Source organism: Schistocerca serialis, chromosome 2, assembly GCF_023864345.2.
Source record: "Schistocerca serialis cubense isolate TAMUIC-IGC-003099 chromosome 2, iqSchSeri2.2, whole genome shotgun sequence".
Lineage (NCBI taxonomy): Eukaryota > Metazoa > Arthropoda > Insecta > Orthoptera > Acrididae > Schistocerca > Schistocerca serialis.
This window is the reverse complement of record NC_064639.1, coordinates 751,765,510-751,789,657: the sequence shown is the minus strand read 5'-3', so window position 1 is coordinate 751,789,657 and position 24,148 is coordinate 751,765,510.

Below are 24,148 nucleotides of genomic sequence, written 5' to 3'. Positions count from 1 at the left end.
TGCCAGTGAGGAAAGGGAGGGAACCGTGTCGCGGTCGGAGTTGGTGTTGGTACGAGAAGGCAGCAGGTTCGGACTGAGGGGCCGGTCTGCTGAGACGGCGGCAGTTGGAGCCACTTCATGTGTTCGGAGCCGTATGCACGATAGCATACCAGGTTTTCGAGAGAAAGTGCACCGGAAATTTGGCTTCTGGGGTGTTCTCGCGGTGTGCAGTGTGGATGGTGGCGACCGGAGAAGTGCTCTGAATTATGGCATATAGAGTACTAAAGTAGTTATGGTGCGTTTTGTGTTTATTCCCTCGCCTGTGGAGTTTGAAGATAAAGTTTTTTGCAATTACTGTAATCTATTTGAGGCTGCAACTCTTACTTTGTTGATTTACTTAGTGATTTCTACTTACGTATGTATATGCACTTGGTCTGTTAGTATCTCCAAGTCATTCTCGGGTTACAAGAATGTTGAAATAGCTGAGCCACTGACTGAGGTGGTAGATTTGTCTCTGAACTGTTCTGCTTCATCTGTTCATGCGCACTGGTGTTTCCATTTGTTGTTTCTTAGCTTTAAGTCGTTCCTTACCTGTTGTAAGTCTGAGCAATGTTGAATCAGATTTGATGTTTTAAGCTAATATTCTTCTAAATTTGTGTAAGATGGGTTTAAATCTTGAGGATCTGCAACCTCAATTATATCTGCAAATACTGAACCAGAAGTCCTCGCCAGACGAGCAAGCTCGTATCTATTATTCTGTAGTTTCAAAAGTGTATTCTATGTCTGTTGATAACTCTGCTGTTGGTTATCGAAAGTTTCTTCACCTTTCATATTAGAAGATTTAGTATTGTAATTGAAATTTCTGCTTACAATTACACGGATTAAGCCTTATTCACTTACCTTACAGCTTGTTTGTATTGTATCGTATGCTAACCAAAGACCTAGAAACGACGGAGATGCTCCGTCCCCGCCGCAGCCGCAGTGATCCACAACCACACGACGACTACCGCAGTCCACTTCACCCCTCCGCCGCCCCACACCGAACCCAGCGTTATTGTGCGGTTCGGGCAACAGTGGACCCCCCAGGGAACGTCTCACACCACGTGAGTGTAACCCCTATGTTTGCGTGTTAAGGTTATGGTGGTGTACGCGTACGTGGAGAACGTTTCCGCAGAAATAGCTGACATAATGCAGCTGAAGCGGAATAATGGGAACCAGCCCCCATTCGCCGAGGCAGATGGAAAACCGCCTGAAAACCATCCACAGACTGACCGGCTCCCCGGACCTCGACCCAAGTCCGCGTTAGACTGCTCGGTTAACCGAGTGGGCCTAACTTAGACTTTAGTAATAGCTTATCAAAATGGCTCTGAGCACTATGGGACTTAACATCTGTGGTCATCAGTCCCCTAGAACCCAGAACTACTTAAAACTAACGAACCTAAGGACATCACAAACATCCATGCCCGAGGCAGGATTCGAACCGGCGACCGTAGCGGACACGAAGTTCCAGACTGAAGCGCCTAGAACCGCACGGCCACACCGGCCGGCCAATAGCTTATCCAACATTACGCTACTTTAAGGGCTTCATTAAGTCTTGAAAGACATGAACACCTTATTGCAGGAGCTCTTGACTTTAGTGTCGTAATGTGTATGCTATTTATTGACAGCTATGGCTTCTGAGCCGTGACACTGTAATTGGCGCGGAGCTTGCCTACGTGTATGTACTTCGTATTTCGGCATGTGTTGGTGCCCAGATGGCGTCTACGCCAGCCGTTCGGTCTCGCTAGAGTTTGGATACCAGCCGTAGCTATTAAACAAGACTTCCGGATATTCTGTTTGAGGAGTGGTTTTATGTAAGTGCTTTTCCGAGCTTGCTCTGTCTTGTGATCTAACGTAAAGAACCTAAGAATCTAATTTCTGAACTTGAGTTCACGAACGTTTACTGTACTATAAATTTGAACGTTTAAATTAGAAATGTAATTCACTTCTCTGACTGTCAGCTTGGCCGAACTTGTCGCACACTTCTTTAATCTCCTTGGAAGATTACCAGACTTAAAGTGTAAAATTGTCCTTTTCCTCGGAGGATTGATTCTTGTTCTTCGTTGTTGTGAATGTTAATGTGGGAATTAAAATTGAAAGGAAGGTCAGCGTTGGCCGTAATATTGATGTTTTATTGATAGCAGAATCGATTTTCGATCACATAGTGATCATCTTCAGTGCTGTGGTGAACAAATTAAACTCAGACACAACATCAATATCACGGCTAACGCTGACCTCCCTTTTAATTTAACACATACGGTCGTTGTGCACACAGCACTCCGTGGAGTCGCCAAACAGTTAATGTAGGAATCTTCACTTAACTCCACTGTTATATCTGTTTAGGTTTTATTTAAGGACCTCACGTCAGTTTAAAATTTTGGATTACTTTAACCTGTTGTCTACTGAGTTTTAAGAGTGACCCCTGAAGCTTTTGAGTAGCTTCGTCCTATTTATTGTGATAAACAGTAGTTGCTTAATTATTGTTATTTCATTTTAAATTTACTTGTGTGGCAAGTCTGGCTTTAGCTGTCGCAGCGGTCCACGCTCCTCAAGTTTGCTCCGTGAACGTTCAGTGCGTACACCTTTGTTTTCGTGTTTCGTGCTCGTTTATTGACGATTTGCACGTGGATTAAGCGTTATCAGTTGAGCATTTGGTCTTCGTTCGTGTCATCTTTCTACGTAGTGCCGTTGGGATTTCGACGTTCTCCGAGATTTCTTCGCTGCAGAACACCATGGCAAACTCCGTGAGAAAGAACACCGTGATTTTCACCTTCGACAAGTACACCCGTCGAGTACAGCCCTCTGCACATGAAATACACGACTAGATTACCGAGGTAATTGGCCTTCATTCTGAATCTGTTCATACCATGCAGCTAGACTCTGATGAAAACTGCATTTTCGTAAAGTTTAACGATTCCGTGAGTGTAGACCGCTTTCTGGCAAACTTTGGTTATGAAACGGAATTTATACACCGTGATGGTACTAAACGTACTGTCAAACTCCGGAATTCCGAGTCTGTAACTAGGAATGTTAGGGTTTTGAATATTCCCGTAGAAGTAAACAACTCGAAAATTAAAGATGTCCTTTCAAAGTATGGGGTTGTCAGGCAAATAGTCAACGAAAGGTGGGCTTCGCATTTCAAGCTGCAGTGCTTTAACGACATTCGCTCTGTGGAGATGGAAGTGAAGGCAAACATTCCCTCCCACATCTTTGTTGACGGGCACAAGGCGCATGTTATGTACTCAGGGCAAACCCCTACATGTCATGTATGTAACGAGTCTGGTCACCTACGTCAGGACTGCCCTCGCCGTGTTTTTGTGCTAACAAATAGCCTTACGCAACGCCGGAAATTAACACTCAACGATTTGTTGCCAGCCAGTAATACAACAGAGCCGGCGGCTGTCGTGGATCCTGTTACTACCTCTGAAAATGTTGCACTTAATGTTAATGACTTTCCGTCTTCAAAACCTGCATTAACTGCTGAAATTCCGTCCCGTGACAGCGAGATTCCCATTAAAAAGCGTCCTCTAGAGGACACTGAAAAAAATGTTGATGAGGACTCTTCCTGTGAAACACCCGTTGCCAGGAGGCCGAAGCCCAGTCCTGAAGATCTGTTGGAAGCGGAAAAAGGAGATGGAATGCAGGTCGATGTGGCTCCCACTTCCGCACAAGGACTTATACCGCCACGAACAGATAGTGACGCAGCTGGCAGTGACCTTTCACGGAAATGTGACCCTGAGGCTGAGGTCACGGCTGAAATAACCGCATCAAGTGCACAACCCATACAGTGCGAACAGTACGAGGAAGTACAAGGTAAACAACCTGCTGACTCCGAAGCGCAACGCCGCGCCGAAGGAGGAAATAAACAAGCATCACCGCCTCGCCAGCAAGACAACACAACAGACACCACGCCGGAACAAAACATTGACGACTCGCAAGCCACCGCCGTTGCACCATTCAGCCACCGGCGGCGGCTGCCACCGACACCGGGTCTTGCTGTCACGCGTCATCAAGCGAAAGCCACACCAAAGAAGAAAGACATCAAGAAAAAGAATATTAAATATGAAGTCATCAGGGTCAACACTGACGAAGAGAAAGAGAATGGCCACAGTGACTTACAGCAATGCTTTGTCAGGATTTCAGGATACTTTTCTTCTCAAGATCTTTTTTTAAAAGCAGTGCAAATTTTTCTAGAAAGTTAGTACATGTAATGGGCACACACCTTGTAAAGATCGTGCCTTGTAGGGAAGCACGTTGCTGCTATAATCATACCGATCCCCATCCCAAATAGTTTCTTCTGGTATGTCTGTGATGCAGGCTTATAGCATTACTACTATTAACAGCCGGCCGAAGTGGCCGTGCGGTTAAAGGCGCTGCAGTCTGGAACCGCAAGACCGCTACGGTCGCAGGTTCGAATCCTGCCTCGGGCATGGATGTTTGTGATGTCCTTAGGTTAGTTAGGTTTAACTAGTTCTAAGTTCTAGGGGACTAATGACCTCAGCAGTTGAGTCCCATAGTGCTCAGAGCCATTTGAACCATTTGAACTACTATTAACATTAATAAAATACAGTCACCCTTGAAATTGGCAGCACTAAAAGAATTCTTGTACCAGTCCGGGACAAATTTAGCGTTGCTACAAGAAGTTGCGATAACGGAATTTCGGATCCCAGGATTTTTTGAAATTGTTAATGTTTCTACGGAAGCCAATACCGGTACAGCCATTCTTATAAGGGAAGGCATTCCGGTGACTGAAATCGATCGACTAGAATCAGGAAGAGCCATAGGCATAAATATTTTCGATGTGACAGTGCTTAACCTTTACGCCCCATCAGGAAATTCCCACAAATTGGATCGTGCGAAGTTTTTTCAAGATGAACTGATTTATTTATTGAGGAAAAATCCGTGTTCTCTTATACTAGGTGGAGATTTTAACTGTGTGTTAAACTAGAAAGATCAACAACCCAACTTCAACCACTCGCCACAGTTAAAAAAGTTTGTAAGTGATCTACACCTTAAGGATGTGTGGGAACTTCAGCACCCGACGTCATTCGGGTTCACGTACATAACCAGCCACTCCCGCAGCAGACTACGTGTCACCAAATTTGCAAATTTATTTATTAAACGTTGAAACTATTCCCGTGTATTTTAGCGATCACAGTACACTTTTAACTTGCTTTAATTTAAGTGTACAGTCAACCCGTCGATTCAGAGGCCAATGGAATTTAAATACCTCTGTTTTAACTGACGAAGAACTGGAACAGGAAATAAGTGTAGCGTGGACTATGTGCCTCCACACAGTAGACAAGCACCCAACAGTCATTGACTGGTGGACTAGGAGGGCTAAACCAAGGCTGCGGAAAGTTGTCATGCAGTATAGTGCAGCGAGGCACAGGGAGTTGAGGAATACAATGGAGTTTTATTATAAAGTTTTAAGAGACTTATATCAACAGGCCCATGATGACGTAATTCGTCTGAATGATATCAAAAAAATAAAAGCCAAGTTATTAAGCATTAAACGGCAACAGATGGAGGGACTCAAAATTAAATCGAAAGCCACATCACTCGTAGCAGATGAAACAGCTTCTCTGTATCACTTGGTTCGGCATGCTAAAAACAGACGCCTAACTTTAATTGATGAAGTCCAGACGCATACTGGTACGAGGCTCACATGCCAGAAACAAATACTGGACGAAGTCCACAGGTACTATGAAACCTTATATGCCCCTACCACAGTGGAAGATGCAGCTCTCGAGGACTTTCTCACTATCTTAGGTCCACAATTGTCGGGAACAGACAACGCTGACATCCTGGCACCTATTACTAAAGATGAAGTGCATGAGGCAGTGCGTAACTCACCTCTCAAAAAATCTCCGAGACTTGATGGCCTCCCTGTGGAGTTTTATACTCGCTACTGGTCTATAATTGGGGACAAGATCACTTCCAAGGCAAATAAGGTCCTGAACGGAAAACCGGTCCCCGCAGAGTTTAAGGAAAGTAAAATAGTTCTGATTCCTAAGAGTAAAGGCAAAACCAACTTAAACAATTTTCGGCCTCTTTCGCTACTAAATTCTGATTACAAAATAATTTCGCGTATTATCAACAAAAGACTCTCTGCCTATTCCAACAAAATATTGAGTCATCATCAATCTTGTTCTCCGACCAGAACGATATTCGAAAGTCTATCTGCATACAGAGACGTCATTGCAATTACCTCAGTGACAAGTATAAAATGTGCGTTAATCCTTATAGATTTCAACAAAGCTTTTGACCGCTTTAGTCATAGATACCTCTGTGCGACGCTGTCAAGAATGGCTTTCCAACCCCAGATTGTGAACGTGCTAAGGAATATTGCAACAGGTATAAATGCGAAAATAGCAATCAATGGCCAAACATCTAAACCCATACAGATAAGGCGAGGGGTTCCACAGGGCAGTCCCTTATCTATGTTTTTATTTTCCGTATCTTTAGAGCCCTTCCTCCGCACTGTCCACGCAAGATTAACAGGCATAACATTGAGTGGTGAGAAAACTGTCATACGAGCTTATGCTGATGACGTGGGCGTTGTAATAATGAATGGGGAGGAGACAGTTGTATTAAAGAATAAGGAGGAGACAGTTGCACTGGAAAGAGAAATCCAAAGGTATAGTCTAGCGTCGGGGGCGACAGCAAATGAAAACAAAAGTCAAATATTGAATCTAAGGGGCCTAGATCACCTTCGACTGGCATGGCCAAAACAAGACAACAAACATAAAACTTTGGGAATAACCTTAATGGCATGTCCGATGCGGATGGCTGCTTTTGACTGGACGGAAACTAGGAGGAAAGTTCGTGGTGCTGTAATGGAGAACATCCATCGAACTATGGACCTGGTGCTAAAAGTCAGATTCATCAACTCCGGCGTTTTGTCTAAAGCGTATATCACTGCGCAGGTATTTCCAATCCCTAAACTAGTAGCGAAAGGGATCATGTCCACTATTACCAATTATTTATGGCGAGGAGACATATTCAGGGTTGGTGCGACTACCGTTATACTGGATGTCAGAAACGGGGGCCTCGGTTTGGTGGATATTCGCAATAAAGCGTCTGCTCTGTTCCTCAAACGGAGTTTCCATGTACTAAGAGAACTTCCACAATGTTTAACCGCAAAGCTCTTTGAGGCTGTGACACCCCACAGCCTGCAAGCACCGATTGATGTGCGAAGGATTAATGCCCGTCTGCAGTATGTGAGGAACATTTTCCTCGAAGCAAGTTATCTTAGTGACGAAATCAGAAGCAACACACGTATCACAGCGCGCGACATCATACTTGAAAGGAAGTTAAATGAAGGTAGAAACAAAATTGAAACGAAATTCCCAAATTGTGACTGAAAAGCTGTATGGCGGAACATCAACTATGCCGGGCTATCTACAGACGCTATTTCCGCATGGTACAAAACAGTTAATAATGCCATCAGCACCAACGAGAGACTATATGGGATCGGTTTAAACCAGACACACCTTTGTGGAAAATGCAATCTGGTGGATACATTCAGCCACAGATTCACCTGTGGTGGCAATGTGCATAACTGGAATTGGATCAGGCAACAAATCGCCTTTCTCACCAGATTCTCTACGGAATATATAATGCCATCGCTCCTCCTGAGACCAGACATGACATACTTTCCGAAATTAAAACCCAACGCCAGTAGCTGGTTACTGGTAAAATATGTTTGTTATGTCATCCACACACTTGGATCGGACAACGAGATAGAATTCCGCGTTTACATGAAGTGTGAATATGCAAAAATCAGCACGTATCGAAACCACAAGAAGCACTACGGCAACATGCTGAAGATCAATTTTGAAAGAATGGGTGTTGATTAAATATGTGGAACCACTACAACACCTTGAACGAGAATGAACAGAAGAAAATTAAAAGTCACTTGGTTTCTTACTATTATTTACTATTACCTTGTTTCCGGAACATTTTTTTTTTCAAAACATTTTGTTCAAAATTACTCGTGTTCGACTTTCAAAGTATTTGTGTGATTCGAGAAGAATAGTTAAGCTTTTTTTTATCAGTGTTTCAGTTTCTACTCAGAGAAGAGGTTTCTTTGTCTTTCTTATATCGGAGAATGGGAATATTAAGATTTCTGCACACTTTGTGCTATGACCCAACAGGGAACAGAAAAAGGGGTGGGAGGGGTTTGGGCCTCGACGCACTGGCAGTGCCGTGAACAGACCCCACTGCTAGTGCGGCGTGTACCACGCCCTGACCGTCCTAAAAATACAGAATAAATAAATAAATAATAAAAAAATAATAAAAAGTAAAAGTGGTTAATAAAAATTGGATTGCTGAAAAAAAAGGATGCATAAAAAAAAGTGGATAGGGAAAAAAAGCGGTGTAAGGCGGGAAAAAAGGGGGTAGCGTCTTTCATTCATAATCAAAACGTCTTCGGTCCCGGGTTCGATCCCCGCCACTGCCTAAATTTTGATAAATATTCAGCATTGGCGGCCGAAGACTTCCGGCATAAGAAATCAGCCTCATTCTGCCAACGGCCTTGTCAAAGAGGGCGGAGGGGCGGATGGAGGTTCAGGGCACTCTCTTGTCCTAGGGGTGGGAAATTGCCCCTAAAGGCGGAAGAATCAGCAATGATCAACGACATGCGGATGCAGAAGGTTATGGAAACCACTGCATCAAAGACACGTAATGTGTATCCACAGGACATGTGGCCAGTAATTGAAGAAGTCTCACGATGATCTCCCCATTGGCAAAAGATTCCGGAATAGTCCCCCATTCGGATCTCCGGGAGGGGACTGCCAAGGGGGAGGTTACCATGAGAAAAAGACTGAATAATCTACGAAAGGATAGCGTTCTACGAGTCGGGGCGTGGAATGTCAGTAGATTGAACGTGGTAGGGAAACTAGAAAATCTGAGAAGGGAAATGCTAAGGCTCAATCTAGATATAATAGGGGTCAGTGAAGTGAAGTGGAGGGAAGACAAGGATTTCTGGTCAGAGGAGTATCGGGTAATATCAACAGCAGCAGAAAATGGTATAACAGGTGTAGGATTCGTTATGAATAGGAAGGTAGGGCAGAGGGTGTGTTACTGTTAACATTTCAGTGACCGGGTTGTTCTAATCAGAATCGACAGCAGACCAACACCGACAACGGTAGTTCAGGTGTACATGCCGACGTCGCAAGCTGAAGATGAACAGATAGAGAAAGTGTATGAGGATATTGAAAGGGTAATGCAGTATGTAAAGGGGGACGAAAATCTAATACTCATGGGCGACTGGAATGCAATTGTAGGGGAAGGAGTAGAAGAAAAGGTTAGAGGAGAATATGGGCTTGGGACAGGGAATGAAAGAAGAGAAAGACTAATTGAGTTCTGTAACAAGTTTCAGCTAGTAATAGCGAATACCCTGTTCAAGAATCACAAGAGGAGGAGGTATACTTGGAAAAGGCCGGGAGATACGGAAAGATTTCAATTAGATTACATCATGGTCAGACAGAGATTCCGAAATCAGATACTGGATTGTAAGGCGTACCCAGGAGCAGATATAGACTCAGAGCACAATATAGTAGTGATGAAGAGTAGGCTGAAGATCAAGACATTAGTCAGGAAGAATCAATACGCAAAGAAGTTGGATACGGAAGTACTAAGAAATGACGAGATACGTTTGAAGTTGTCTAATGCTATAGATACAGCAATAAGGAATAGCGCAGTAAGCAGTACAGTTGAAGAGGAATGGACATCTCTAAAAAGGACCATCACAGAAGTTGGGAAGGAAAACATAGGTACAAAGAAGGTAGCTGCGAGGAGCCATGGGTAACAGAAGAAATACTTCAGTTGATTGATGAAAGGAGGAAGTACAAACATGTTCCGGGAAAATCTGGAATACAGAAATACAAGTCGCCGAGGAATGAAATAAATAGGAAATGCAGGGAAGCTAAGACGAAATGGCTGCAGGAAAAATGTGAAGACATCGAAAAAGATATGATTGTCGGAAGGACAGACTCAGCATACAGGAAAGTCAAAACAACCTTTGGTGACATTAAAAGCAACGGTGGTAACATTAAGAGTGCAACGGGAATTCCACTGTTAAATGCAGAGGAGAGAGCAGTTAGGTGGAAAGAATACATTGAAAGCCTCTATGAGGGTGAAGATTTGTCTGATGTGATAGAAGAAGAAACAGGAGTCGATTTAGAAGAGATAGGGGATCCAGTATTAGAATCGGAATTTAAAAGAGCTTTGGAGGACTTACGGTCAAATAAGGCAGAAGGGATAGATAACACTCCATCAGAATTTCTAAAATCATTGGGGGAAGTTGCAACAAAACGACTGTTCACGTTGGTGTGTAGAATATATGAGTCTGGCGATATACCATCTGACTTTTGGAAAAGCATCATCCACACAATTCCGAAGACGGCAAGAGCTGACAAGTGCGAGAATTATCGCACAATCAGCTTAACAGCTCATGCATCGAAGCTGCTTACAAGAATAATACACAGAAGAATGGAAAAGTAAATTGACAATGCGCTAGGTGACGATCAGTCTGGCTTTAGGAAAAGTAAAGGGACGAGACAGGCAATTCTGCCGTTACGGCTAATAATGGAAGCAAGGCTAAAGAAAAATCAAGACACTTTCATAGGATTTGTCGACCTGGAAAAAACGTTCTACAATATAAAATGGCGCAAGCTGTTCGAGATTCTGAAAAAAGTAGGGGTACGCCAAAGGGAGAGACGGGTCATATACAATATGAACAACAACCAAGAGGGAATAATAAGAGTGGACGATCAAGAACGAAGTGCTCGTATTAAGAAGGGTGTAAGACAAGGCTGTAGCCTTTCGCCCCTACTCTTCAATCTGTACATCGATGAAGCAATGATGGAAATAAAAGAAAGGTTCAGGAGAGGAATTAAAATACAAGGTGAACGGATATCAATGATACGATGCGCTGATGACATTGCTATCCTGAGCGAAATTGAAGAAGAATTAAATGATCTGCTGAACGGAATGACAGGTCTAATGAGTACACAGTATGGTTTGAGAGTAAATCAGAGAAAGACGAAGGTAATGAGAAGTAGTAGAAATGAGAACAGCGAGAAACTTAACATCAGGATTGATGGTCATGAAGTCAATGAAGTTAAGGAATACTGCTACCTAGGCAGTAAAGTAACCAATGACGGACGGAGCAAGGAGGACATCAAAAGCAAACTCGCTATAGCAAAAGAGGCATTTGTGGCCAAGAGAATTCTACTAATATCAAATACCGGCCTTAATTTGAGGAAGAAATTTCTGAGGATGTACGTCTGGAGTACAGCATTGTATGGTAGTGAAACATGGACGATGGGAAAACCGCAACAGAAGAGAATCGAAGCATTTGAGATGTGGTGCTACAGACGAATGTTGAAAATTAGGTGGACTGATAAGGTAAGGAATGAGGAGGTTCTACGCAGAATCGGAGAGGAAAGGAATATGTGGAAAACACTGATAAGGAGAAGGGACAGGATGATAGGACATCTGCTAAGACATGAGGGAATGACTTCCATGGTAGTAGAGGGAGCTGTGGAGGGCAAAAACTGTAGAGGAAGACAGAGATTGGAATACGTCAAGCAAATAATTAAGGACGTAGGTTGCAAGTGCTACTCTGAGATGAAGAGGTTAGCAGAGGAATGGAATTTGTGGCGGCCGCATCAAACCAGTCAGTAGACTGTTGTTGTGGTCTTCAGTCGTGAGACTGGTTTGATGCAGCTCTCCATGCTACTCTATCCTGTGCAAGCTTCATCATCTCCCAGTACCTACTGCAACCTACATCCTTCTGAATCTGCTCAGTGTATTCATCTCTTGGTCTCCCTTTGCGATTTTTACCCTCCACACTGCCGTCCAATACTAAATTGGTGATCCCTTGATGCCTCAGAACATGTCCTACCAACCGATCCCTTCTTCTCTTCTTCTGGTCAAGTTGTGCCACAAACTTCTCTTCTCCCCAATCCTATTCAATGCTTCCTCATTAGTTATGTGATCTACCCATCTAATCTTCAGCATTCTTCTGTAGCACCACATTTCGAAAGCTTCTATTCTCTTCTTGTCCAAACTATTTACCGTCCATGTTTCACTTCCATACATGGCTACACTCCATACACATACTTTCAGAAACGACATCCTAACACTTAAATCTATACTCGATGTTAACAAATTTCTCTTCATCAGAAACGCTTTCCTTGCCATTGCCAGTCTACATTTTATATCCTCTCTACTTCGACCATCATAAATTATTTTGCTCCCCAAATAGCAAAACTTCTTTACTACTTTAAGTGTCTCATTTCCTAATCTAATACCCTCAACATCACCCGACTTAATTCGACTACATTCCATTATCCTCGTTTTGCTTTTGTTGATGTTCATCTTATGTCCTCCCTTCAAGACACCATCCATTCCGTTCAACTACTCTTCCAAGTCCTTTGCTGTCTCTGACAGAATTACAATGTCATCAGCGAACCTCAAGGTTTTTATTTCTTCTCCATGAATTTTAATACATACTCCGAATTTTTCTTTTGTTTCCTTTACTGCTTGCTCAATATACAGATTGAATAATATCGGGGAGAGGCTACAACCCTGTCTTACTCCCTTCCCAACCACTGCTTCCCTTTCATGTCCCTCGACTCTTATAACTGCCATCTGGTTTCTGTACAAATTGTATTAGCCTTTCGCTCCCTCTATTTTACCCCTGCCACCTTTGGAATTTGAAAGAGAGTATTCCAGTCAACATTGTCAAAATCTTTCTCTAAGTCTACAAATGCTAGAAACGTAGGTTTGCCTTTCCTTAATCTAGCTTCTAAGATAAGTCGTAAGGTCAGTATTGCCTCACGTGTTCCAGTATTTCTACGGAATCCAAACTGATCTTCCCCGAGGTCGGCTTCTACAAGTTTTTCCATTCGTCTGTAAAGAATTCGTGTTAGTATTTTGCAGAGTGTGGCTTATTAAACTGATTGTTCGGTAATTTTCACATCTGTCAACACCTGCTTTCTTTGGGATTGTAATTATTATATTCTTCTTGAAGTCTGAGGGTATTTCGCCTGTTTCATACATCCTGCTCACCAGATGGTAGAGTTTTGTCAGGACTGGCTCTCCTAAGGCCGTCAGTAGTTCCAATGGAATGTTGTCTACTCCGGGGGCCTTGTTTCGACCTAGGTCTTTCAGTGCTCTGTCAAACTCTTCACGCAGTATCGTATCTCCCATTTCATCTTCATCTACATCCTCTTCCATTTCCATAATATTGTCCTCAAGTACATTGCCCTTGTATAGACCCTCTATATACTCCTTCCACCTTTCTGCTTTCCCTTCTTTGCTTAGAACTGGGTTTCCATCTGAGCTCTTGATATTCATACAAGTGGTTCTCTTATCTCCAAAGGTCTCTTTAATTTTCCTGTAGGCAGTATCTATCTTACCCCTAGTGAGATAACTCTCCACATCCTTACATTTGTCCTCTAGCCATCCCTGCTTAGCCATTTTGCACTTCCTGTCGATCTCATTTTTGAGACGTTTGTATTCGTTTTTGCCTGCTTCATTTACTGCATTTTTATATTTTCTCCTTTCATTAATTAAATTCAATATTTCTTCTGTTACCGAAGGATTTCTACTAGCCCTCGTCTTTTTACCTACTTGATCCTCTGCTGCCTTCACTACTTCATCCCTCAAAGCTACCCATTCTTCTTCTACTGTATTTCTTTCCCTCATTCCTGTCAATTGTTCCCTTATGCTCTCCCTGAAACTCTGTACAACTTCTGGTTCTTTCAGTTTATCCAGGTCCCATCTCCTTAAATTTCCACCTTTTTGCAGTTTCTTCAGTTTTAATCTACAGGTCCTAACCAATAGATTATGGTCAGAGTCCACATCTGCCCCTGGAAATGTCTTACAATTTAAAACCTGGTTCCTAAATCTCTGTCTTACCATTATATAATCTATCTGATACCTTTTAGTATCTCCAGGGTTCTTCCATGTATGCAACCTTCTATCATGATTCTTAAACCAAGTGTTAGTTATGATTAAGTTGTGCTCTGTGCAAAATTCTACCAGGTGGCTTCCTCTTTCATTTCTTAGCCCCAGTCCATATTCATCTACTACGTTTCCTTCTCTCCCTTTTCCTACACTCGAATTCCAGTCACCCATGACTATTAAATTTTTGTCACCCTTCACTATCTGAATAATTTATTTTATTTCATCATACATTTCTTCAATTTCTTCGTCATCTGCAGAGCTAGTTGGCATATAAACTTGTACTACTGTAGTAGGTGTGGGCTTCGTATCTAACTTCGCCACAATAATGCGTTAACTATGCTGTTTGTAGTAGCTTACCCGCATTCCTATTTTCCTATTCATTATTAAACCTACTCCTGCATTACCCCTATTTGACTTTGTGTTTATAACCCTGTATTCGCCCGACCAAAAGTCTTGTTCCTCCTACCACCGAACTTCACAAATTCCCACTATATCTAACTTTAACCTATCTATTTCCCTTTTTAAATTTTCTAACCTACCTGCCTGATTAAGGGATCTGACATTCCACGCTCCGATCCGTAGAACGCCAGTTTTCTTTCTCCTGATAACGACATCCTCTTGAGTAGTCCCCGCCCGGAGATCCGAATGGGGGACTATTTTACCTCCGGAATATTTTACCCAAGTTTAATCATACAGTAAAGCTGCATGCCCTCGGGAAAAATTACGGCCGTAGTTTCCCCTTGCTTTCAGCCGTTCGCAGTACCAGCACAGCAAGGCCGTTTTGGTAGTAGACTCATGACCAAAAAAAAAAAAAAAAAAAAAAAAAAAAAAAAAGAAGTGAAGCTTGGTGCTCAAATTGACATTTCTCTATGTTAAAGACACCTTTATGTTAGAGAAACTTGCTGTTCATTGTTATACATCGAAGAGCCAAAGAAACTGTTACACTTGCGTAATATCATGTAGGTCTCCCGTGAGCACGGAGAAGTGTCGAAGCACGACGGGGGATGGACTCGACTAATATCTGAAGCAGTGATGGAAGGAATTAACACCATCAATCCTCCATGGCTGCCCATAAACCAGTAGGGTACTAGGCGGTGGAGATCTCTTCAGAACAGCACGTTGCAAGACATGCCGCGGAAGTTTTTAAACTCGGAAGAGCGTTGCTAAAGCCACTCTCTAGCAATTCTGGACTTGTCAGGTGTCGCCTTGTCCTGCTGGAATTGCACAAGTCCGTCGGAATGGACAATGGACGTGAATGTTTGTAGGTGATCGGACAGGATGCTTACGTACGTGTTACCTGTGAGAGTCGTATCTAGACGTATCAGGGGTCCTATATCACTCCAGATGCCCACGTTGCCCACCATTACAGAGCATCCACCAGCTTGAACAGTCCCCTGCTGACATGCTGAGTCTTGGTTTCATGAGGTTGTCTTCATGCCCGTACACGTCCATCTGCTTGATACGATTTGAAACTAAACTCGTCCGATCAGGCAACGTGTTCCACTCATCAACCGTCCAATGTCGGTGTTGACGGGCCCAGGCGAGGCGTAAGGATTTGTGTTGTGCAGTTATCATGGGTACACGATTCGGCCATCGACTCCGAAAACATATCGATGATGTTTCGTTGAATGATTCACACGATGGCACTTGTTGATGGCCCAGCATTGAAATTTGGAGCAACCTCCTGAAGTGTTGCACTTCTGCCACGCAGAGCGATTCTCTTCAGACGTCGTTGGACCCTTTCCTGCAGGATCTTTTTCCGGCAGGAGCGATGTCTGAAATCTGATGTTTCACCGGAGTCCTGATATTCACGTGGATCTGTCGTAATGGATATTCCACACTTCACCGTTACCTCGGAGATGGTGTGTCTCATCGCTTGTGCGCCGACTACAGCACCACTTTCAAACTCACTTAAATCTTGATAACCCGCTATTGTAGCAGCAGTAACCGATCTAACAACTGCGCCAGATGCTTGTTGTCTAATATAGGGGTCGCCGACAGCAGCGCCGTGTTCCGCCTGTCTACTTATCTCTGTATTTGAGTACGCATGGCTGTATCAGTTTCTCTGGATCTTCAGTATATATCCTGTTGGGTTGGTAGAAGAGCCAACACCGTGTTACTAGGGGAGGCCGAAATGCACGCGTTTTAGCTCATGCCGGCTGGCGTGAGGAGGGAAGAACTGACGTGAGGTATGGAAAATGACAAGGAATTAGAATTCAGAAATCGGACGTAATTAGTTTGATACTTAACTTTAATCCATTAATGATGAACTTCGCTCTTGACGGTACATGAGTCACAATATTATGTGTTCAGAAGACATAGTAACTGAATATGGCGCCTTGCTAAGTCGTAGCAAATGACGTACCTGAAGGCTATGATAAACTGTCATCTCGGCAAATGAGAGCGTATGTAGACAGTGAACCATCGCTAGCAAAGTCGGCTGTCCAACTGGGGCGAGTGCTAGGGAGTCTCTCTAGACTACTCCTGCCGTGTGGCGGCGCTCGGTCTTCAATCACTTATAGTGGCGACACTCGGGTCCGACGTATACTAACGGACCGCGGCCGATTTAAAGGCTACCACCTAGCAAGTGAGGTGTCTGGCGGTGACACCACATATCCGGTGCAAGAGAACACTGTACTTTTACTCATAATTCTAACTGTTGTCATATTTTCAAATAAATATATGGTTTCTTAAGGAAAAATGATGTACTCAGCCTGGGTTCGCTCTTCCACGTCCCCTATCCGTTGTCCATCCTCTGTCCTGACATTTCAGTGATTTCAGCTTTCCAGCTCTGTCTCGCCACCCTCACTTAGTTACACACTGAAGAAAATGCTGCCTCCTCAGCCGTCCATTATTGCGAAAGTGTTGGCGGTGCTGGATTTGGTGCGCGATCTGACCTCTCGATTATTTCCCAAACATTTTCGATGAGATTCATGTCGGACGATTTCGAATTGTCAAGAAAGTTTCCAAACAAATTGGAAAGAATTGTGGCCCCGTCACAACGCATAGTCATCCATAACAATTCATTCGTTGTGTGGGAATATGAAATGTATGAATGGCTGCAAATGGTCTCCAAGTAGCCGAATAAGTCGATTATCGGTTCAATTGGAACAGACGAGGCAGTCCATTCCATGTAAACAGAGCCGTCCCCATTATCAAACCTCCACCATCTTGCACAGTGAGTTATTGACAACTTGGGTTCATAGTTTCATGGGTCTGCGCTACACATTTGAACCCAACCATCGCCTCTTACCAATTGAAATCGGTACTCATATATCCAGGCCACGGTTTTACGGTCGGCCAGACCCACTGATATGGTCATGAGCCTAAGAGAGGCGCTGCAGGAGACGTCGTGCTCTAAACAAAGGCATTCTCAGCGGTTGTTTACTGCCATAGCGTATTAATGCCAAATTTCGACGCATTATCTTAACGGTACATTCATCGTACGTTCCACATTGAATTATTCTGTTATTTCAAGGAATGCTGCTTATATGTTAGCACTGCCAACGCTACGAAAACGCTGCTGCTCTCGGTCATTTAGATAAGAATGTCGGTAACTGCGTTGTCCGTGATGAGAGGAATGCCTGAAATTTGGTATTCTCGGCACACTCATGGCGCTGTGAATCTCCTAATATAGAATCCCCTAACGATTTCCGAAATGGAACGTCCCATGCGTCTAGCTCCAAATAACATTCCACGTTGGGAGTCTGTTAGTTCCCGTCGTGCGGCCGTTAACACAACGGAAACCTTTTAACGTGAATCTTAAGTACAAACGACAGCTCCGCAAATGCTCTGCTGCTTTATAGCCAGTGTACGCGATTCTACCGTCTTCTGTATATACCGTCTTCTATATATTCGTCACCTCAGTGTACACTAGTGAGCCAAAACATTATGACCACAGCCCACCGCAACGTTGAATGCCTCCTGGTGAAGCGAAAGATATACCTATTCAAACAAGCAGATAAAAATTCACTTGGCGCCGTCCTGAGAGACAATCTCCACTCATTCCAAATTAATAATGTATGTGTAGACCAGATGTGGCTAAAATTCAAGGAAATAGTATCGGCAGCAATCGAGAGGTTTCTACCACATAAGTTAACAAACGACGGAGCTGATCCTCCTTGGTACGCAAAACGGTTAGAACACTGTGGCAGAAACAACAAAATAAACATGCCAAATTTAAACAGGTGCAAAATCCCGAAGATTGGCGATATTTTACAGAAGCTCGAAATTTAGCGCGGACTCCAATGCGAGATGCCTATAACAATTTCCACAAAGAAACTTTGTTTCGAAACCTGGCAGAAAATCCAAAGAGATTCTTGTCGAATGTGAAGTATGTTAGCGGCAGGAAACAATCAATGCCTTCTCGGCACGATAGCAATGGAGATACAATTGAAGACAGTGCTGCCAAAGCAGAGTTACTAAATACAGCCTTCCGAAATGCCTTCACAAAGAAGAAGAAATAAATATTCCAGAATTCGAGTCGAGAACAGCTTCCAACATGAGTAACGTAGAAGTAAATATACTCGGAGTAGTGAAGCAACTTAAATCACTAAATAAAAGCAAGTCTTCTGGTCCAGACTGTATACCAATTAGGTTCCTTTCGGAGTATGCTGATGCATTATCTTCATACTTAAAAATCATATACAACCGTTCGCTCGACGAATGATCCGTACCCAAAGACTGAAAAGTTGCACGGGTCACACCAATATTCAAAACCGGTAGTAGGAGTAATCCACTAAATTACAGGCCCATATTGTTAACGTCCATATGCAGCAGGATTTTAGAACATATACTGTATTCGAACATAATGAATTACCTCGACGAAAACGGTCTATTGACACTCAGTCACCATGAGTTTAGGAAACATCGCTCTTGTGAAACACAACTAGGTCTTTATTCACATGCAGTGCTGAGTGCTATTGACAAGGGATTTCAGATAGATTCCGTATTTCTGGATTTACGGAAGTCTTTTGACACTTTACCACACAAGCGGCTCGTAGTGAAATTGCATGCTTATGGAATATCGTCTCAGTTATGTGACTGGATCTGTGATTTCCTGTCACAGAGGTCACAGTTCGTAGTAATTGACGGAAAGTCATCGATTAAAACAGAAGTGATTTCAGGCGCTCCACAAGGTAGTGTTATAGGCCCTTTGCTGTCCTGTATCTATATAAACGATTTGCGAGTCAATATGAGCAGCCGTTGTCGATTGTTTGCAGATGACGCTGTCGTTTGTCGAAGTCAGAAGATTAAAAAAAACTGCAAACAATTTAGAAGAAATATCGGAATGGTACGAAAAGTGGCAGTTGACCTTAAATAACGAAAAGTTTGTGGTCTTCCACATAAGTGCTGAAAGGAACTCGTTAAACGTCAGTTACACGATAAATCAGTCTAATCTAAAAGCCGTAAATTCAACTAAATACTTAGGTATTACAATTGCGAACAACTTAAATTGGAAGGAACACATAGAAAATGTTGTGGGGAAGGCTAACCATAGACTGTATTTTATTGGCAAGACACTTAGAAAATGTAACAGACCTACTAAGGAGACTGCCGACACTACGCTTGTCCGTTCCCTCTTAGAATACTGCTGCGCAGCGTAGGATTCTTACCAGATAGGACTGACGGAGTACATCGTAAGAGTTCAAAGAAAGGCAGCACGTTTTGTATTATCGCGAAATATGGGAGAGAGTGTCAGAAATGATACGGGTTTTGGGATGGACATCATTAAAAGAAAGGCGTTTTTCGTTGCGACGGAATCTTCTCACGAAATTCGAATCACCAACTTTCTCCTCCGAATGCGAAAATATTTTGTTGACACCGACTTGCATTGGGAGGAACGATCACCAAGATAAAATAAGGGAAATCAGAGCTCGTACAGAGAGATATAGGTGTTCATTCTCTCCGCGCACTATACGAGATTGGAATAATAGAGAATTGTGAAGGTGGTTCGATGAACCCTCTGCCAGCCACTTAAATGTGATTTGCAGAGTATCCATGCAGATGTAGATGTAGATGGTGCTGTTGCGGACACGTGACGCTGTAAAGAAAGAATGTAAGCGGAAGAGAAACGAGTGGGCGTTCAGTACAGCGAAGATACGGGCAGCAAATGAGGAAATCTACAGATGTAAGAGGTTTCGTCAAAGAAAACATTATTGTGGTGCTGTGGCTAAAAACGACTATCTCTGAAACGGCGACACTGGTCGCCTAATGGTGTACTACTATCGTGAGCACCTAAAGAAAGCGGCTGAAGCGTGGTGAAAGAACGAGTAGGCCGTACGGTATTGGACGACCACGTCTCATGTCGGAGGATCCCCCACTGTGTAATCCAGGATAGGCAGCGATCTGTGGCAGATCTGACGACATAAACAATACTGGTGCAGGCAGAAGTGTTATGGAGCGGACCGTTCAAAGACCGTTGTTGAACATGGAGCTCCGTATCACACGACCCCTACGTGTGCCTGTGTTGACCCAACGACATGGAGTATACAGTGGGTACAATATCATTGAGTTTTCACTGTGGATCAATAGAAACGTGTAGCTAGTCGAACAAATCGCTTTTCTTGTTACACCAGGTTGATGGCTGGGTCCTTACCTTGCGACTGAAGTAGATATAATCCACACTACCTGTGTACAAAATACAGTCACGCCCACAACTGCGAAATATGGATACAAATTAAAACTTTTTCGCTCTTCGGTCCATAGTGGTTTTATCCGTATCTAATTGTTTGATGGAAAATATGACAGCCAGAAATTTTTATTTGAAAGTCATCCTGTTATATCTCTGTTAATTGAATTGCCATTTCTTACAAATCCCTTTGCGCATCTTATTCACAAGAAACTGGTTGATGTGCTAATATCCCTATGTCTATTTTAATTATGTGCCGAGGAACATGGCCCTTATTTTGCTGACAGTATCAGATATCAAAATTGGTTCAAGTGGCTCTGAGCACTATGCGACTTAACTTCTGAGATCATCAGTCGCCTAGAACTTAGAAGTAATTAAACCTAACTAACCTAAGGACATCACACACATCCATGCCCGAGGCAGGATTCGAACCTGCGATCGTAGCGGTCACGCGGTTCCAGACTGAAGCGCCTTTAACCGCACGGCCACACCGGCCGGCTATCAGAGATCCCTTTTACCTGAGTATACAGTTTTTGATTTGCTTGTCTGCTATACGTACCGTCTCTAGTACTCCTAGAGACGTATATTCTAGGTCCCTAAATTCTCCTGAGAATCTTTCGTTCCTCATGTTCCAACCTGTTAGGTAATCCAGGTCTAAGAGCCTTAAGACTCTCTGCTGCCTATAATGCTTCAGAGAATATCACTGACTGGCGTAGTCTAAATTTTGCATTATAGGTGTTCATAGTAAGTTTGCACGCTAAACTGGTGTTGGTCATTCCTGACACCATCTTTTAATGAGATCAGTTTCTATCCATTCCTCTTTTTATCTAGACAGAAGTGCCACACAAACTGCCATAGGTGTGCGTATTAAAATACAGAGATATGTAAACAGGCAGAATAAGGCACTGCGGTCGGCAAAGCCTGAATAAGATGTGTCTGGCGCAGTTGTTAGATCGGCTACTGCTGCCACAATGATAAGTTGTCAAGATTTAAGTGAGTCTGAACGTCGTGTTATAGTTGGCGCTCGAGCGATGGGACATAGAATCTCAAAGGTAGCGATGAAGTGAGGATTTTCCCGTACGACCACTTCACGAGTAAAACGCGAATATCAGGAAACCGGTGAAACATTAAATCTTCGACATCGCTGGGGCGGGAAAAAGATCCTGCAAGAACGGGACGAACGGCGACTAAATAGCATCGTTCAACGTGACACAAGTGCAACCCTTCCGCATATTGCTGCAGATTTCAGTGATGGGCCATCAACAAGTGTCAGCGTGCAAACCATTCAACGAAACATAATAATTTGGGCTTTCGGAGCCGGAGGTTCACTTGTGAACCTTTGATGACTTCACGACAGGGCCGGCCGCGGTGGCTGTGCGGTTCTAGGCGCTCCAGTCCGGAGCCGCGCTGGTGCTACGGTCGCAGGTTCGAATCCTGCTTCGGGCATGGGTGTGTGTGATGTCCTTAGGTTAGTTAGGTTTAAGTAGTTCTAAGTTCTAGGGGACTGATGACCACAGCAGTTGATTCCCATAGTGCTCAGAGCCATTTGAACTATTTGAGCTTCACGACACAAAGCCTTACGCCTCGCCTGGGCCCATCAACAACAATATCGGACTGTTGATAACTGGAAACCTGTTGTCCGGTCCGACGAGTCTCGTTCCACATCGTATCAAGTGGATGGACGTGTTCGGGTATGGAGACGACCTCATGAATCCATGGACCTGCATGTCATCAGGGGACCGTTCAAGCTGGTGGGGGCTCCGTAATGAGGTGGGGCGTGTGCAGTTGGAGTGATATGGGACCTCCGATACGTCTAGATACGGCTCTGACAGATGACATAGATGACACATACTTAAGCATACTGTCTGATCACCTGTATCGGTTCATTTCTATTGTGCATTCAGACGGACTTCGGCAATTCCAGCTGGTCTACGCGATATAACAGCTCTTCAGTGTGTATTATTAGGCGACTCGACGGGAACCCGGAACCAAATACCAGCTGCAGGTTGCGAATGTAACGGCTTGCAGGAGGAACGAAAACATAATTGACAGTATTTCGGGGAGTTATTGTCCGAATTTAAAGAATTAATATGGTGCAGTAATCTGTACTTATGAGGTGTAATCTTATGTTAAAAGCTTAAGACAACAACACAAGTATTAGAGTCAGAAACACTGTGTTCGTCTTGAGGAAGTGTAACTGACGACGCGAAAATACGCGGAATTTTGTTCATCCAATATTTAAACATGAGAGCATTTAGCGGCTTCCAGCCAATTTTACAAATAATTTCAGACATTTTTGAAACCTATTCACACTTACGCCCCCCCTTCCCCCCTCCTCCCTCACACACACACACACACACACACACACACACACACACACACACACACAATACAGGCTGAGTCACTAACTATTGCCATTTTTTTGCTAGGTAGGGTCGCTTCAGAGATATGAAGGGAAACTTTTGTTTTTTTCAATGGGATGCTGTAGTTTTGTACTTATTTTCTGATAGCGGCTATGGAGAGGAATACAATAACCTGTAACAGTAAGGTTTTGAAGGTTAACGAAGTTCACAAAGGTTACACGAACGTCCATTTACAGAAGGTGTTCGAAGTGATGACCATTGACGTGAATGCAGTGCTGCAATCTTCTTACTAAGGATTGGGTGGTATTCCTTAGCACATCGGCGCTTATCGAAGCACATGCTCTGACAGTTCCCTCTCGTATATCGTGCTAGTGATAAATATTTACGGAATACGACGTATCCATGTACTATGTCACTGGCATGTAAACACCATTCGACTGTTTCGTGATACAACACTAATAGAAACGGTAAGATTAGTACCGTCGAATCAAGCGAATGTGAATGATGTATTCCTTCGAATAACAAATCGATATCTTTCTCATTTACAGAAATTGCAGAAGAAATTCTGTGAGAGCTAGAGACTTATACGCTGAAAGATATCCTCAACGTACTGACCCTACACGTCTTACATTAAAATATGTGTATGATAAATTGAGAACAACTGGACCTTTAACGCATCGGAAACATATCCAGCAAAGGAAAGTTACTAACGAGGAAACGGAAATTGTTACTCTTGCTACTGTGGTTCGAGATCATTGCGTTAAATCCCGCCAGATCGCAAGGGAACCTGGCATGAGCGAGAGCAGTGTTGTTCGTGCTCTTCACCGCCATAAATATCATCCTTACCATATCAGTCTCCAACAAGAATTAACTGGCACGGATTGTATGTGTCGCATTGAACTATACGCATGGGCTCAACTTCAGATTTTGAGGGATGACAACTTTATTAATTTGATTGTATTTACTGACGCAGCTACATTCACGAACCATGGAAATGTTAAACTGCATAAAATGCATTATTGGCCAACTGAAAACCTATGTTGGCTGCGGCAAAGTGTACACCAAAAACCGTGGTCTGTGAATGTATGGTGTGGAATTCGGGAGGACAGAATTATAGGCCCCTGTTTCATCGAAGGAAATTGGAAAATTGGGA